At 36.8% G+C, this 13,039-nt stretch overlaps 1 long non-coding RNA gene across 2 annotated transcripts in view; it reads right to left on the reverse strand.

Moving 5' to 3' along the window:
- Window positions 1-3,497: 3,497 nt before the first annotated feature.
- LOC134429284 (uncharacterized) overlaps window positions 3,498-13,039 on the reverse strand; it is a 37,185-nt gene continuing 27,643 nt past the window's right edge. For both annotated transcript variants that reach the window (XR_010030569.1, XR_010030570.1), the window contains exons 2-3: window positions 12,738-12,809; window positions 3,498-3,739 (exon numbers count right to left, since the gene is read on the reverse strand). This is a non-coding gene — a long non-coding RNA (uncharacterized LOC134429284). The remainder of the gene's footprint in view (window positions 3,740-12,737; window positions 12,810-13,039) is intronic.

A 13,039-nucleotide genomic window follows, 5' to 3' on the forward strand; every position in this document is an offset into this window, starting at 1 on the left:
ATAGCTGCAAAAAACAAATACCCACTCAAGAAATTTAGATGTCAAGAGTAAAGGGACTGAAAAAAAAATTGTGACTTTCTGCTTGCATTAGATTAACAGCTCAGCTGTTTTAAGAAAAAAAGGACAAGTTGTTAAAAATATACAATTGATGTAACTTTTATAACTGTAAGTATACTTCTGTAAATCATAGCTTACATTGCTTTGACTTTGTTGCATTCCCATATCTGTCACTCTTTCCTTTTCTGCTTATATAAAGAAATAAGCTGTGTTACTGACAATTTTCTTTATGTTCAATAAAATCTTGAAATCAGAAACTCACTTTGAAACAAGATGTTTTAATTAATGATAACAAAGATGAAGATCATTCCGATGGGAAAATATTAGACGCATTTATTGTTCTCCTCAAATAAGAAATGTATTGCAAAAAAACACCAGAAATTCTTAGCTGATCACCTTCCTCAAATATTCAAAAACTAAAAAACTGCCATTTTTTGAGTAAGGACTCATGGAATTGTCCTAAGGAAACAAAGATGTACTCTTAACACTGCTACATCTGTTGTAGTTAATATGTAAGGCCTTAGATTAATTAAGTTGAGCTCTATTTTCCCTCATCTTTTATTGATCCCACCTGGACTGGTCAGAATGAGAAGTCTCATCAATACCTGTGTGCAGTATAGCTACAGCCTGTACAGAATAACATATGCCTCTGTCACCATAGATGTTACCAGACAGAGAGAAAAACATTGCAAACTAAAGAATAAAGGGCTATTTTTCCTTCAGTAATTCTCATTCAGAAAAACAAATTAGTATGACTTTAATGCCAAGTCAGATGTAAGGAGCAGACAAACCATGGCCTCAACAAGACAAGTAGTTCCAGAATTTTGACTATGTCAGCATCCCCTTGAACTTTTTACTGACTGCTGGTGACAATGGGGGTAGTAAATCAGTGTCAGATCTGAAAACTTAATTCAGAATCCATCATATTATACATAAGATTATAAAATCTTTGGGGATGCTTTATTTTCAGACCACCAAAGTTATCCCGACTACTTTCTTATGCATGGCAAACCCTTCCTTGAGTGTCTGTGAATGGTCACTTTTAGTGTGTCTGCATTGACATGGTCCAGGCTAGAGACATGCTTTTGAAGTAAATATCCTGATCATCCCTTCATGGGACTCATTCACCTGCTATGAGTGCATGAACAGGATTCTTTTCAGATCATGTGCTCCAGAGGGCACCCAGTGTACTGCAAACATCAATGGGCGTTGAATCCGGAGGACCAGACTCATGGTAAAATTCAGATGATCACAGATTGGACACCCAATTCTCAGGACCAGCTGCTCCATTTTGTAGAACCTCCTATTTCCCTGCACTAGTTGCAGATAAAACAGACTTTATATCATTCTCTAGGTTTGCTCCTATGCACCAGTAGCTAACAGAGAAGGGGTGCATGGAAGAATTAGAGGATAAGACTGGATTGTTTATCCAGGGATTATTTTCCAAACCCTCTGATCTCAGCTGCATGACCAAATGTCACTATCCTGAAGAAGTGATAGTCACCCCTTGAAGAAGGGGTGACTTATGAGGTCAAGAAATTGTTCTTTTCCCTGGACACTTTTACAGTGTCCACAATGTTGGACAAGACAGAAGACAAGGATAACAAGATTTTCTAAAGGGTGCCTGTATACTTGATTTAACAAAGCATCAGAATTTTTGCCAGTCCATCTTCATGTAAAAAATCCACTGCTTTAAATAGGCCAAGCCAAACATGCTGTTATATGAATAGTCTCTATAGCCAACACTAGAAAATGCATGGGTTTTTTGTATGATACAACAGTAATTTTCTGTACTCTAACCAGAAAGCTTATGTTAAAACCATTCTCATTGAACCTGTACCAAAAATCAGAGGCATAAATGATAGTGTGTAGATAATTTCAGAATAAGGCTAGATGGCATTTTGCTTTATATTCAATAAGTAGGACTGTTGCTCTTTGTGTGTTTTTAGATTTAAAGTTCAGCTTTATTAATTAAGAATAACAATATCTATAATTATTAACTCTGACAGATAAATACGTATTTCTTTTTCTTTTTTTTTTTTTTTGGTGGGATAACATGAGGGTTTAACATGCTGAGAAAAGTTACCTCATACTTTGGAATCAAAAATTAGAACAACTTAAAAACTGAATTCTGCTCAAGGTTAGACACACTACAGGTGACAAGTGAGAAAGTCACACAAAAGAGAAGTCAATATAAAAATATCTGATTTGGAAAAAAATTGTAAGAAAAATGAAATCAATAAGTATAGGATAAAGGATTTTCTTGGGGGCACAGATTTACTAAGAGGGAGAGGGCACAAGATGAATTAACAGCACTGTCAAACCAGGCTGCTATGCCAGGGGAATGGAGATATTCCTCTACTTAGTAATTCTCTTTTAAATGAGTTGGTGCTATCAAAATCTTTTAGGTTTAGAGCAAACAGCTTCCTTTGGACTGTGCTTCCTCTGCAGGTGTGGAAGCAAGAAAGCCTGAGGCTGCACTATTTGCTGTGGATCCAGCAGTGCAGCCTTAGAGCAGCAACTTGCAGCAAAACCCTAACTGATTTGAGCTTGCTGCTGTTAAAGCTTTCTGTTTTGCTTGAGACTTTGCATAAACATTAGATCTCTTATAAAAGCCGTAATTGATATATTTTTTCTATTTTTTTCAGAGTTATGAATTAATATACTCACAGTATTCCTTTTTTTTAATAGCGAAATGAGGACATGCACAAGAACTGTCTATTATTCATTTTGAATCTTACACTCAGCCTCTTTCCAATGCCACTGGAAGCAAAAGGAGCTTTCTCAGATGATTTCAATATTATGGGCCCATACTAGACTGAGAGATTGGGAGATATTGAGTGCCATTCATTGCACTGAAATTAAGAGCACATCCAGCTTTTCACAAACTGCTAGACCAAACTGATTTAAAGTTTGAATTGAGGATTTTGGAATTAATTTAAAATTGAATCTAACCTCTCATATTATTAGTCTTCATATTTATGGAATTGATTTAGAATCTCTATTTAGAATTAAATTACTTACTCTATCAAACTGCCATTCCTACATGCCATAATAACATTTGCCCTATCCCAGAAAACTTTTGAACTAAGGGCAAGGAATCTGTGAGAAAAGATAACATCATGTGAGATACATGCTGTGGGAAACTGAGAAAGAGGCAGTAGAAAAGTAATATAAAATGTAGTCAGAAAACTGTCAAAGAAAGTAAAATAATAACAAAACCAAGATTATTTTAGAACTTCCTGTTAAAACGTAGCATAAAAGTTTTGGAGCCATGGACACACCACACACACAATCACACACACACACATACATGTATAAAGATTTTTGGAGACGTAGACTGTTTTTAAAATATAGAAAATTTTCTTTATTGAACACATTCTTCCTAATGCTATCTCATAACTATAGGATTCATGCATTTTATATAATGACACATATTTTTCAAGTAATAAACATTTTGTGATTTCTTTTTCTAGAAACTTACTAAAGGGGTCTGATTTGGGGCAAGTGACTTGCCTATACTCTGTAAAAATATAGTATCTTCCCAGTCCTGATCCACTCAAATACACACAACATGCCCACTTGATACATCAGCTGTGATTCTGTTCCATTCTTCCACTTCCAAAGAAGTAGGTAGGAGTGAGGAATTAGCAAAGTTTCCTTCTGTGCCACCTGGAAAGGACTGTGGAGATAACAATTGTCAACAACAGAGAACTGAGAGATGAGTACAAAGACATCATTGTCTTCAAAGTGAACAGGAACAAATTCATGAAATTTTTTTAAAAACCAGATTATTTTTCTCTTGAAAGCATTTAGGATATGTATATTTAGAACTCAAACAGTGTAAAATACAAGTGGAGTCATTGTTATACAGTAAATTTGGTGATTAACATATTGAAGATATCCGGAAGTAGAAATCATAAAATGCTGTCCCCATTACCTCACCAACTTCTGTTTTTTCTTTGATATTCCTTTGTTCCCAGACTTATGTGGATAGTGGCCATCTTCAGCTCTGCTTATGATAAGTTATTAATCTGTCTACATACAGAAATCATTAGGAATGTAGACCTGTAGGGGTGTTGTGTAATCAGAAATTTTTATAGCAACTTTTCTTTGGATTGGAAAATGATACTGAAAATGAACTATTAAGAAAATTAATTTGAAAAGGACATTTGAAAAAAAATTTTCAAATTCTTAATTTATCTTCCTAAATTGTCTTTTATAGTATCTTTAATAAACAAGATACTTCCCCAAAATTTCTATAAAACAAAAAATAAACCCCCACCAAACAACAGCCAAATAAAATCAGCAGTACTTTGGGGCACAAAGTAGGATTCCAGTGAGAAATATCTGCCTGTCTACTGCTGCCACACCACCATGCCTTGCTCCAGCAGAGAGAGGTGTTGTCAGTGAGAACACGGGAACATCCTTGGACTCATTGCTCATGCCAAGGCTAACGCACCTCGAGTTGTGTGCTCAGTTTGGGGCCCCTCACTCAATGACAGACCTGTCCAGAGGGCAGCAGAGCTGGTGAAGGGGCTGGAGCACAGATCCTGTGAGGAGCAGCTGAGGGAGCTGAGGTTATTCAGCCTGGAGAAGAGGAGGCTCAGGGGAGACCTTATCACTCCCTAAACCTCCCTGAAAGGAGGGGGTATGGAGTGGGGTCAGTCTCTTCTCCAGGTAACCAGGGATATAACAAGGGGAATGGCCTCAAGTTGTGCCAGGAGAGGTTCAGGTTGGATTTTAGGGAAAATTTCTTCACTGGAAGAGTGGATAAGCATTGAATGGGTTACCAAGGAAAGTGGTGGACTCACCATCCCTGGAAGTGTTCAAGAAACAAGATGTGGGGCTTTGCAATATGGTTTAGTGGACGTGGTGGTATTTAAAGGTTGAACTTTATGATCTTGGACATTTTTTACAACCATAATGATGCTGTGATAACCAGTCCTTTGGCTACTGCATGCAGGAACTCTTCCCAATCCCCCAAGCAATTTCCTGAGCACCCCTGTCCACTTGTTGTCTCTCCAAAAAATGTAAAAAAAAATGAGGGGGAAGATTCATTCTCACAAGAATGACAGATAATATGATTTTCTGAAGGAGGCCAAGAGGTTCATTCAGGCGTAGTGCAGTTTTATTGTGAATGCTCCCTTTCATTAAATATTTGTTCCTTAAGTCTGCTTCACTTGTGCTCCAAACTGTGTTAATCCCAACAGGCCCTTCTATGACATACTGAAAAAAAAAAAAATAGTAGGAAATCCTTTGTGAGACTTCTGGGTTTCCTTCTACAGCTCATACTGGCCTTTAAGATAGCTCTGATAAATTATTAAATAAAATGGAGAAATCATAGAATTTATTGGGTATTTTAAAATAGAAACAAAAAGCCAAATAAAATCAACTCATTGTAAAGTAGGTAAAGAAAACTCCTTTGCCATTTGTTTACTTCTGAGTGCCCTTTTTTCCTTGACAAAAAGGAGAATGTAATATAAGGGTTAGTAATCTCATAAAAAGTGTTATGTTTTGCATTAACAGGACATTTCTTTGAAACATCATTCCCTTTCCAACTGATCTCTTGTGTTTGGAGCTGATCTTGGATCAGGGACCAAAATGCATAAAGCAAAGCCACCAGCCTTCTTCCCTAGCTCCATTGTCCAGTACAAGGGTGTCCTTGGTGCAAGGCTATGAAGCAAAATCCTGAGCTTCTCCAGTCTCTGAAGATCATGCGTGATGTTTATAATCCTGGGATTTGATAATCCTTTTATCCAACCCAGCCCAGTGAAGTCCAATCCAAAGCACGTTCCTGAAAGAGTGTGAAAATTCAGGATAACCTTTGTGGTAACAAGTTCCAGGCTTTTATGTGCATGAGTTTCCCCCACAAATTAGATTCATAGATTAGTATGCTTATGATTCCATAAATATTTATACCTTCAAGCAAACTGAATAGTACAGTGACTTCACAAAATAACAGCTCTTCATGTGTTTGCACGGAGTCCAGTGAAGATTTTTCCCTTTCTGGAAATTTTTGCCTTTCTTAAGGGGCTATTAAAAAATCATACTCAAGCCATTCCCACAAACTATTGAGCTGCTAAAGATATGTTGATTTTTTAAAAGCTGTCAATTATGCCTGGTACCTGATCCATTTTAGCTGCTTTATTACACTTGTAGCATTGTTCTCCCCGGATTGTGATTCTGAGGGAGACCATGATTCAAAGCATTTAGCAGAAGTTGAATGGAATCATTCACATGACCAAAGTGACTCATCTGCATATGTTTTTGCAAGCTTAATCCTCAAAACCAGATGCTAATAGTTTACCAGCTATACACAATAGTTAACTAGCTCCTAGCAGAATGTAAAACAACACCAGGAAAGAATCTATTATCTTTTTATTAACAGACAAACAGTACTAAACAAACTCTTAAAAGATTTTTAAAAAAGGAAAAAAAACACCAACAATACATTATCCTTTAAATATTCTGGTATCTAAAAGGTTGCTTACTAGACCAAATCCAATGAAATTAACTAGGTAGATTAGCTCACTTCATTGCTTTTAATTAAATACATCCTGAGCTATGCTCTCAATGAATTAGCAAGAACATTTGCTGCTTCTCATTTACACACTTGCTAAAGTAGCAATTGAAGCAACTGTATTCTGACTAAATGTGGGGGGAGAATGGCACATAAGGAGGCAGGTGTAGCTTTTCCAAACCAATAGAATTAATCCCAAGGGACAGGGAAAGATGATCCAGGTGTATTTTAACTTAGAAGTACCATATTTCAAAAGCATGTAATCCACAGTGTAATCCCAAATCCTTCTTAAGGAAAGGCTTTGCTGCAAAAATATTATCCTGACCTTTCTCTTACTGTTGCTATGGAAAGACATGTTTCCTGGCTTTTGGCAAAGGACCAGTAATTGTATTTAAATGGGGTGTTGAACAACCATGGTGTGTGCAGTGTGCTATTATTCTTTGTGGGAGGTTTATTATAGGCTTCTGGTATATTATCTAAATTAGATGTCTGTGGAAAAATAATGCTTTTAAGTTTGGAAATTGTATTCTGTCTTTTAAATTCCCCAATATCTCTGGTAGTCTTTTGAAGTTCTTCTGAAGCTGTAAATGTTATCTATATTCCTTAATCAAACCATCCTTTCAACCAGCTGCAGCAGAATAGCTCTCTTTTATGTTTATGGGAACTTGGATGCAATTATTTTACAGAGATGAACTTGCTATAAACAACCCTATCATTTTTAGACTTTCAAATTTCATTATCTTAGGCACAAATCAACATTGACATTGCTCTAGTCTGGCTCTGATATGCTGTTTAACATTAACATGGGTGGGTGATCTTTTATTCCATTTCATTATGTTAGTGAGTAAATTTAGTGAAGTAAGTCAGCAGGTTGGGGAACTAAATTTTTCAAGCTATTCACAGTACTTAAATATTAACAGATTAGTTGACATAGAAAAAAGGAAACAACCATATTACCCTTGTCTGCAACAGGTGACTGGAAATGAATAAATTTTAGACTGAAGTCCTGGTAACCAGCTGATTATTAGCATCTTGTAGGTTATCTTTCTGTTATCCGTCTTTTATAAAAATTAATATTATATATTTGATTATATTTAGCCTTTTATTCCCCTCTTTAAAAAATAGTTATGTTTACGTAAGTAAATAATTATTCAAGGGGCTAAACCTTCAAGCCAAGGTGTACTTGACTTAAAAACAAAAGTCAGTTGGGCAAATATAAATGGTTCTAGCATAGGCTTCTCACTGAAATCAGATGATCTTGATCTTGGTTTGAGATGTGGGATAGCTCCAGATAGTGCTGTTTCTCTAGACTGTCCTAGTGTCTGCTCACAAAGAAACAGTCATGTGTCATGAAATGAGTGACTTATGCCCATGAAATGCCTTAGAAAAGCAATTTAACTTCTTATAAACTTGCGTATGGTCTGAACTTGTCATGTCTTGTTCCTCTCTCTGTGCCTTTTCACTTGCAGTGACTTTTCAGCAAAGGTTATCTTTCTTGACTTTCTCTCAAAAAACACTTTCCTGCTGTTTCCACCCTCAGTGCCTCTGAAAGAGCCACTTCTGCTACAATCTGCTGTGAATCAGCTGTGTGATTAAATTCAGGGAAAAGGTGATGTATACACCTGCTCTTTTCCATTTTCCCTAACTCTGTTGTACTCAGTGATGCTTAACCAGTCTCCCCTGCAGGCCCACTGACTGTCTATCTTTGGTGTGGACCAGGGCTGCTTAACACAGATCCAACTCAAATTCCAACTTTAATGATCTTAAAAATCAGGAAACAAAAAATTTGGACTCCTGCTCAGCTTCTGAAAGAAGTAATTTTGGCCATAATTACAGACAGGATAAATACAATAGGCCAACAGTCTAACACATGCCTAATTTAATGTCATTGCAATTTCTGTCTGTTCAATGTCTCATGAGTGTAGTAGTGCAGTGTTGGCCTGTAAGCAAACACAAAACTGTTGTGCTGAGTATGACCAAAGCCTCCTCTGTCTCAGGATCTATCTCATGACAGTTACCAGTTACAGGTACCCTGGGCAAGATATAAGAACCTGCAAACAGGTTTTGACACACCTCCCAGGAGTGCTGAGTTCATGCAGCTTCAGGTCTTAACAAATACTGATTTACCCCTTCTTTTTATTTTTAATATTAAACTGCAAACTTCCCAGAAATATGGGCTTTTGTATCAGCCTCATGTGGTCTGGAAAAGCAGTTTATTTTTAAAATTTGGTACTTGGAAGTAGCTTCATTCAAAGACCTCTAGTGCTTGTCTTGGTGGAGAAATAAAATAATTTCTTATTAATATTCTTCATACTTATAATTCCGATGATCTTTAGCAAATTATCCATCATCTCTTTTCCATTTTAAAGCATACTGTTCTACTGAAATATCCCATATATTTAAACACACCATTCTCTTAGTGCCATCTTCTAGTCACTTACACTGTGTTGCCTGGCCATTACTAGTGATCAGTTTTATGCAAATTATCAGAAAGTAAAAAAAAGGCAATAAAGGAATTTTATAAATGTAGAAATCATGGGGAATACACACATCTTCTAATACCAATTACTGGCTAACCTATTTAAAAGTCAATATCAACCTAATTTATCACTACTGAATAAACTTCACCCTTTTTAATAACAAACAAGGGTTGCTGCTTAGTGTATTTATTTTGATCAGATAGCCTGTTCATGTCCTGCCCAATAATTTTAAAGATTGCTCAAGCTAATGGATATTATTTTGTAATTGATCCAGGCTGACAAAGAATAAGGAGTCACTTTCCAAAGATATCTGTCTACCAGTAATTTTTGTACAGTAACTTGATGACTCATGATTACCTGACACACAGAGTTTGGTGTTTTGTTATTAATGTATCATGGGAGTGAATTTGCTGAATAAGAAGGTTCAGTTCTACAAATTCCTTTTCACAGTATTCTTCATAAGGGATTGAAACTATTCCAAAGGTTTGCCGAGTTTTTTTAAATCTTCAGAAGATCATGCATTTTACTGCTGGCATTTCCTGCCTCAAGGTGTGGCTAATATAACTATTTTGTCTTTCACCAAATGGGGCGTAGAGAAAAACCTGAGGAATGTTGTCAAGTTGTGTTTCATTGGCTGCTACAAGATTTCTGTGCATGAGGCATGCCACTGACATCACTCACCCACAATGTATGGTCTGAAGCAATCAGACTAAGGAAATCTGGAGATAAAAGTAGGGAAGCAGCAGGGGGACTAGAGTGAGTGAAGCAAAACATATCAATCTGTGGAAAAAGCCTGACTGCTTCCAATTGTACTGTCATGATCTTCTGATTTATCCTCCAGGGTGGAAGGATTGCAATTATACTGTACCAACAGGTACAGGAATGGAAGGAAAAATACCTCTTGAGCATAGTTAAAGAATTGTCAGTTTTATACAATATCTCCTTTGGTGCATTCTTATATCTGTGTTAAACTCAAACCAAAATTCAATCAAGATTGTTTTCTATGGCTCACAAATGTTAAAAATCACCAAATTTGTATAAACTAAAAAGCCTAAATGAATTTGGATGAACATGCACTGGTCTGGAGTCAAATGTTGGGAACACAATCACTGTAACTCAAAGGTTTGGTAGTGAATCAGATAATAAATACTGTTGTGTTTTACACTGTAAATGTCTGATTCTCACGTGTTTTAGTAAGCTGTGCATCAAGAATAATTCCAAGAAATAAATATAATTGCATAAATTTTGTGCCACTGACAGAGAAGCCATGCTCTCTGTGTTCTGACTCTCTAATAAATATTCCTCGTAAGCCTTCTCTGACCTAGGAAATTATTGTTATTTTACTAAGACGATATTAAAGTAGAAGCAAGCTCAGTGATTTGCATAAGTAATAATAGCATGTCAATGGTGAGGGTTAGTAAAAAGGCACAAGGAATTCCAGTGCTGTAAGTAGCAGTCAGAATCTTTTCCCAGGAAAACTGAAAAGAAAGAAATCCTGCCAAAATTAGTCTGTGATAATTTCTAGTGACAACTGTAATTTCAGTCAAAACTATCAGTCTCTAGTCAAAATGTGGAAAAGCAATTTCAATGGACTTTTAGAAGAAATGAAAATTTATATTTTGCTTAGTCTTTAAAATCCATTCCATTCTTTGATTGAACAAGAAAACACAGGAAAATTATCCATTCAAAACTAGAGTGAAGGAAGCCTCTTTGTTAAAAACATCAACTGCAAACATTTTTAAATTTTTAATGATTGAAACTTCTAGCCAGAAGAATTATTTGGTTTTAATCCAGAATTTTGGAATAAAAATCATGGGGGATTCTCATGGCAATTTTCTGAGCATTTCTTTGAACAATTCACGACTTCAATTCAGTGCTTTTCCTGTACAATTATCCAAATGATGTCTTTGTGCCTTCCAATGAGGATATTTGAATTATACTACTTTCAGTTTTTTTATTTGCCTGCTTCCGTGTACATTTTGAGCCAAACCTCCATCAGCCCTCAGATCTTTGGTCTATTTTGAAACAAAGAGATCCTGCAAGACTGGATGTCCTTCAGAAAATCCCACTGCATATCTTTTCCAATCACATGCTAAATGCCCAATGGTTGATGACTCTGGACTTAAGACTGCCCCATCATGCCAAGGAGGGATTGCAGTAATCATTTCTACTGCTCCTTTCAGCTGCACCTTGCTTGTCCTCATCTGCAGCTTGATTTTCAGGTCCACAAAAAAAGGACACAGTCCTGTGGTTACTCCTCAGTGGTGTGAAGGCTCTCCAGCTCAGCACATCAGTCCTCAGGCCATGCAGATGGACCCAGGTTTCCCAGTGAACCTGGTGAAGGCAGTCAGCTTGAACCCACACACTGATCTGATTTATCTCTGGTGTCAACCTATCAAAATTAGTCACAGAGCTGGGTGGTTTCCAGATTTTAAAGACAAAACCACTTGGGTTTTCCTGAGGCATTTTGCTTATTTTGATCATGTGAGTAGAATCAGGTATGAAATACAGCTGGGGCTGAAGATTTGAAGGGGGAAACATGTCAGAATCTGATGTTTTTAGTAGGAGTGCCATTGGATCTGAAACTGCTTCAAATAGTAACCAGAATAAAGGATGCAGAAATAAAATACGGTCCTTTTAGAAAAGAGGATCCGTAAGAAACCAGTTGTGCAAAGAATGCACCTGAGAAGAAAATCTTGCTGAAAATAGTTCTTGTTTCATCTACTAAGAATCTATCATATTTTCTTTGGAACCTTGTGGTGCCATGAGTTAGACACAGTGAGATATTTCTCAGAATCAGTTGTTTATAGCATAACTCCTATCTCTCAGTGTTGTGTAGTCAAAATAAAACCTCTAAACAACCCTTTCAACTTCCACTGTCATCACCTGACAACGTGACTTTTTGAATGGGTTTTTGTTTTAGTAACTGCTTGAGATGCAAGAAGCGTTGTCATATGAACAGATAAAACTCCTATGATAAATCTCTCTTGCCATTTTGGCAAGAAGGAGTGCTTTTCTTCCCAAGATTTTATTGATTGTTTGTGAACTCATTGATAAAACAGGCTGTGTGCCTTGCTGCAAAATTCTGCCAGCTCCACATGCCGTCTGGTTTAACAATGAATCCAATATTAAATGTCCTATTTATGACAGGAGCCTTATGAAAAGCCATGCTTTTAAAGTAACAAATGGTACTTTGTACATCATTTTAGTGTGGAGATGTTCATAGGAAACAAGAATTAGATTTCCAATGCTGTTTACTTTTTAAATCTAGCAAGCATATTTTGTAAATTCATTAGTGGGAAGTCAAAAAAGAAAATGAAGTTAAGCCTAAAATCATGGTAAAAAGGCATCCAGGTTACACAGTCCTGCCTGGAAAGAGAATTATTTATTCTTTTATCTGATACAAAAGACGGAGAAATTAAAAATCTGAAGCATCATTAAGATTCTAGCTGGAATTAATCAGTAGAATTCCAAACATTCCAAGTATCACCTCGCACTAGTGAGGCTTAGCTGTGTGCACTGGAGTACAGCTAATCTGGAAATATCAGCGAAATTCAGAGTTGCCCGCAGTTGGGAGCAGGAAGGCGCAGCGATTTGTGATCAGCATTTGTCCTCATGTTTGCTGTGAGTGATGGAGGCAAGTCAGCGTAAGCACACCCTCGCAGATAATCACTTACCTGACAGGGCTTTGGATGATGAAAAGTCTTCCCTCTGTCTCCGGAGAGCATGATGCTTATTTCAGATGTTTCCTGGAAGACAAAGGGATGGAATAAGAGCCTTTAGATTTCACTGGGATGACAGAGATCTGCTAATAAAAATGTAAAGGTCAAAAGGCTCCATCCTCCTCTGGTGTAAAACAGCAAAACTTCAGCTCTGACATGCACTTACAGCTGCTGAGGATCTTGATTACCAAGATAGTGTCTCTGTCTGTTTTGCTTTGTTTGTCACACAGCATGAAGGCCATGCAGAAACACAGTCA

Source organism: Melospiza melodia, chromosome 1, assembly GCF_035770615.1.
Source record: "Melospiza melodia melodia isolate bMelMel2 chromosome 1, bMelMel2.pri, whole genome shotgun sequence".
NCBI classification, from domain to species: domain Eukaryota; kingdom Metazoa; phylum Chordata; class Aves; order Passeriformes; family Passerellidae; genus Melospiza; species Melospiza melodia.